Source organism: Mus caroli, chromosome 10 (assembly GCF_900094665.2).
Source record: "Mus caroli chromosome 10, CAROLI_EIJ_v1.1, whole genome shotgun sequence".
Classification (NCBI taxonomy): Eukaryota; Metazoa; Chordata; class Mammalia; order Rodentia; family Muridae; genus Mus; species Mus caroli.
The window spans coordinates 5,149,468-5,155,154 of NC_034579.1; the positions used below are offsets into that span (position 1 = coordinate 5,149,468).

Genomic DNA, 5,687 nt, shown 5'->3' on the forward strand with positions numbered 1-5,687 from the left:
ACGCATAACTTTGCTGCCTGTGTCTAAAAAGGTCATTTCATTTGATTCTAAAATATCAGCAATGGGATATTTCAAAAAGAGACTTCCTAAAGCTCTCACTGAAAAGGAAATAAATTCTCATTATATTTGAACAAATTAAGTCTGTCTTCTGTTAGAGAAAATAGACTTTTATAAAGAACTTCCCATGTGTCCATTTTAACACCTACATTAGCCTTCTAATCCAGATTTGATTAAAATGCATTTTCCTTCAGAAAGATAAAGAATAAAACAAAATAACAAGGACTCATGCAGAATAAAAATTCTATACTGAACTGATTCCCAAGAAAGAAATATTTAAAAATGTTAACTAGGGCTGTAGAGCTGACTCAGTGGTTAAGAGCACACAGTGCTCTTCCAGAGGACCTGAGTTCAGTTTCCAGTACCCACACCAGGCAACACACAACACCTTATAACTCTGAGGTTTTTATCTGCCATCCAAGGGCACCTGCACACAGGTGCACAGAAACACACATGCAGACATATACATTTAAATAAAATAAAATCATAAAAACTGTTTCACAGTATCTTTAGTGTCCTATTTCAGACCAGCCTAAAGAATTTCCACAGCTCAATTCCCACACACACCTCATCCATGCCAAGTTTTTGTTTTCAATTACATGTCACCATATCATGGAAGACAATTCTCTCTCTTCCTCTCAGCCAGTATCTCCTCATTTTTTACCTTGAGGTTTACATGTCATCCCTCAGAAACTGCCCTTAAAACTTTAACTCCCACTACATACTGCATTGAATGGATGGTGAGGTCTAGCAGGAATTGTGGAGATGAGAACACATCAACCTAGTCGGAATAATTTGCAACGATACCAAAAACATGGTCTGGAAGAGGTCCTTCCTTGCTGTGAGGAGCAGAAGAAGCGTCTTCTTTATGCAGTGGAAGACAACCTTTCATGCTGTGGGAACAGCTCAGTGGTCAGTGCCTGCTGTGGAAGCATGAGAACCTCAGCCTAGAATCTCAGCACCCTGGTGTGACAAGATGCACCTGTAATCTCGGGGCTGGACAGCCAGGTGTGGCAAGGTGCACCTGTAATCTCAGGGATACATCCACTCCAGTGAAGTCTGCTTGACAGGTTTAGAGACCTGAAAGCAGGCCTGAGGCAAAGAGTTTCATGGAAACTTAGCCTCCTGGAACCTTGGAATTCCCATAGTTCGTATACTCAAACCCTGTCCCCACTTTAGTCTCCTGTATGGATCCGTGTGCTCTGTTTCAGTATTATTATAAGTGCCTTTAAGGATTGATTTTGACATATAGCTAAGCCTTCACCAGTGTTCCAATGTCCTAGAAAGTCCTTGAAGCCGACCCTGAGCTTGGAATTCAGTAAGAGTGTTACCTATTCAGTAACATTCAAATTCACTTCTAGTAGAGACAGTGAAACTAATTAGGCATTATAATTTACTTGAATAGAGCTAGAAAAACTCATGGCTAGTCTACATAGTAATTACTTAAAACAATAACTGAGTCACACCCAAACACAGGAATACACAATGGCCTAGGAAATAGGTGGGTTGTAGTATTATTCATGAAAGGGTTAGTGGAACAGAATTCCCCTGGTGCAGATTTTTCACTTAGGCCCAGAGGAATAGCATAATCAGGTATTTACTAAAGGACCCCTGGTGGTGGGTTTAGCAATAGACTAGCATTGCATCAGAGCATTCACCTGGCTCCTGTGTTTAGCTCATCTTAATTAGGGTTATTCCTATTCTCAGTTGTAAACATCGCCTGGCTCCCGACATCTTTTTATGTTCGCAATTTCTTTGTTTGGTGTAAGAACCAGTGTACCTTGGCAAATGTATTCGCCTAGCCTTCTTGTTTTTCATTTGTAATATAAGACTGGTGCTCAGTTTGACAAATTACATCCAGATACAGCGCTCCCTTGTGTTTGTATTTGTCATTTCTCAACAACTCCATGCCCACCTGTCTGGAACCTTGATTCCCCATGGATTGAGAGTGGCCGACTGGGGCCAGTCTGTGGCAACTCAGGGCTGGCCAGCCAGGTGTGGCAACATGAACCTGTAATCTCAGGGCTGGCCAGCCAGTCTAGACAATCTCTGAGTTCCAGGTTCAGTGAGAGACCCTCAAAAAGAAAAATGAATAAGGTAAAGAGCAATAGAGAAAGTCACCTAAAGTCAACTCTGGCTTTTGCACACCACTCATGGGTCTATGTGCCTGCACACACAGGCACACACCATTCATATAAAAAAAAAAATAGAAGAAAGAAAGGTCTCTTTTGCCGCCACCTTTCTCTGTATCAGAGAATATTTTTGTCATTTGATAACACATGAAGTCTCCGTGCGTTATGACTTTTCTGTGATCTCTCACTGTTCACAGCTGGTTCCCTCAAATTTTGTAAGATTTTTTTCCTTTTAAATTTCTTACTGTGTCTAGCATAATTCTGGGCGAATAAATAGATGGGTAGATGTGTTACAAAGACACACTGGTTTAATGTGGACTGTCTCACTGGGCTGAAATTGGGGCTATAAATGTGGCTTTCCCACCTTCTGTGGTTTATTTTTTTAATTAATAATTTGCAGCAACCCTGAAGCTAATTAAGGATTATTCACAACAACTCATTTGGTTTAGCTGGGAAGACTCAGGAACTAAGAATTTAATCAAGGCTACAAGTCCATCAGGCGGACAAGAGAAAGAGCCACTGTCGTCCATGTGTGCTCATTAAGAGTTATTTCTGTTTTCCATGTATATCTGGGCACGCTATCCATACATCTCTCAAAAAGTAGCCTGGCCTTTGATAAAGATATGGGAACAACCAGTAAACACTCAGAAAATGCTCACTAGTCTAGTCACCCGATGCTGTTTTTGCATGTGAACAAGCACTTCCTTTCTTAAACTTCTGCAGTGGGACAAAGAGCGACTAGGCAGGTCTGTCCATAACAGAATTTAAAAAGTGTCGGCACTTTTGTTTGAGCAAATGAAGGGGCTTTTGGTTATGATTTCCGATTGAGTTTAAAAACCTGCCTGCTTCGCACAGTATCGCTGAGTTTTGATCACCATTTAAGTGAGGTTAAAATAAATAGTACAAATCTCCTCTGAGGTTAAGAAAACTCTTGTCAGCCCTCACTAATTAAGGCAAAATAAACAACACTCACAGTTAATCATTGGCACATTAAGTACATTGCAGTGAGAAAATGTGTGTCATTTCAAATGGATACGGAGAGTATATGTATGTGTGTGTGTGTGAGAGAGTGTATGTACATACATGCATGTGTGTATGTGTATATATATATATATATATATATATATATATATATGCTGAAACTTTCAAATTAAGTAAATAAAAATTATTCTTGAAAGTTAAAATTCCAAGTTATTGAATCTTTCCCATAAGTTTCCAGCTTTGTGAAGAATTTATTTGATCATTAAGGCTCTGCTATTTGCCAGATGCTGTAAGGACATTGATTTATTTTTACTCAATTGCTACAGAAAGCTCGGGCTCTTCCCATGCAACACTGTCTTCAGTAGCCAATGATTGGCAGAAAAAGTGCAGGCACATTTTTTTCTTTCTATTTTTGATTTTAGAAAACCCAACATTTGATAAAGCTTAGTAAGTTTTTTATTATCTTATCTGACAGGTATGCTTCATAAAAGCAAAAATTCAGATTCTTACAATTTTGAAAAAATTTTTAAAATCCACTTTATTATACTGAATGGCACTGAAAGATGTATTTAAACGAGCTCTGTGGGCTGGGGAGCTGCTTCAGTTGTTAATGCACAAACATGAAGAGTTAACCCTCACCCCATATCCATGGAGAAGGACAGGCGTGTTGGTGGGTACCTTTAATCTCAGCCCCGGGAGGCAGGGACAGGCAGATACCTGGGATTTGCTGGCCACCTAACCTAACCTCACTCATGGGTGAGCCTCCAGGCCCTGTAACAGAAGCTTTCTCAAAAATTAGGGTCAATGGCTCATGAGAAACAATACCTGAGGCTGCGCTCTTGTCTCCACACATCCTCCTTAAGTATACATATATTCAAATGAAATATTTTGTCCCCAAATGATTTCATAATTATCAATTTTCATTCATTCATTTCAGACCAATTGTCTTTCAGAGCTAGATGTGTGGTAAAAAAAAAAATACCGGATAATTATTTTGAACACAAACATATACCAGTTCCCTACTGTTATGATCCTGAAACTTTTCTCTATAAATATTTTAAAGACTTTGAATTAATGTTTAACAGAAGGGTTTACAAATGTCGCACTGAAATACTCTTCAGAGATATGATCATCTTTTACTAATTAACCAATCTGATGGCTCCCAGCCAAAGCAAACTTTTTAGCAAAATTGTGTTCATCTGTTTATCATGGTGAAGTTATTTAAACACTTGGATTCCAGGAAATGAAGTTTTAAAACATATTTAGTTAAATACATTTTAACATTACCCAAATGGCTTCATTTAACTTGCTTTATAAAATTACTTGCAGTTTTTTGTCACGAAGCAGACTTTCAGACAAATCCTTACCAATCTCTCATGAATAACTTATGGATCATCGCAAGTTTTAAAAATCTATCAGAATAATTAATATACAGAGACTTCCCTTGGGAGATAACATAGCCAAGGCCAAAGCTAACAATGACATCCGGATACCTGGGTTTGAGCAGAAACTTCTAGTTACAGCTGAAACTCTGCTGTGACAGAGAGATAGCCTCAAATTACAAAGGGTCTGATACTAAATCTGTGTGACTCCTTCATGAACAGAGACTCAAAATTTTGTTGTGCTTGCTTCAGCAACACACATACTAAAATTGGAATGATACAGAGAAGATTAGCACGATCCCTGTGCAAAATGACACAAAGATTTGTGATGTTACATATTAAAAGAAAAAACGTGTTTTTGTTGCTTTTCTTTTAAGTGAGAATACATGGAATTGTGATGGGATTAATAATAATAATAATAACACCGCAATAATAATAATAATAATAATAATAATAATAATAATAATAAAACCAACTGTAGCATTGAACAGCTGGCTGGGTGATGCTTTTCTCCCCACACTTGGTTGGGAGTGGGGATTTCTGCTTTACCTTGAAGAGAAATTGGAGCTATTTTCTAACTAAGCCATTGTCCCTTCATTCTCCTAATCCCAGTGTCCCTCTGCAGGCTGTTTGAACCTAATGTCCACTGATATCATCTATCACTAATGCTTCTCCTCAACTTGGTTTCTTCCTATTTCTCTCTGTAACACAATCTTTACCACATGCATTTTCAAACTAGCTCCTTAGCTGAGGTTCCCATTGCTTTGATGAAACACCACAGCCAAAGCAACTTGGGGGTTTATCTGGCTTAAGCTTCCACATCATTGTTGATCCCTGAAGGAAATCAGGATAGCAACTCAAATAGGGAGCTGATACAGAGCCCATGGAAGAGTGAGGTTTACTGGCTTACTGGCTTTCTCCCTGTGGCTTGCTCAGCCTGGAACCCATGACCACCAGCTCAGGGGTGTTCCAACTCCCAATGGACTGAGCCCTCATATATCAAGCACTAAGAAAATGCCAATAAATAAACAAGTCAAAACAAACTGAAAGAAAGATGAAATTTCAAGACATGTAAGCCATATAAAGTACTCAGAAATTGCTGGTTGTTTGTGAGCCTAGAGGCTGCCTGGGGCTG

The 5,687-nt window shown here is 38.9% G+C and overlaps 1 non-coding gene across 1 annotated transcript; it reads left to right on the forward strand.

Moving 5' to 3' along the window:
* Window positions 1-4,791: 4,791 nt before the first annotated feature.
* Window positions 4,792-4,895, forward strand: LOC115032176. The gene has a single exon (XR_003837838.1). It is a non-coding gene; the product is annotated as a U6 spliceosomal RNA (small nuclear RNA).
* Window positions 4,896-5,687: the final 792 nt, after the last annotated feature.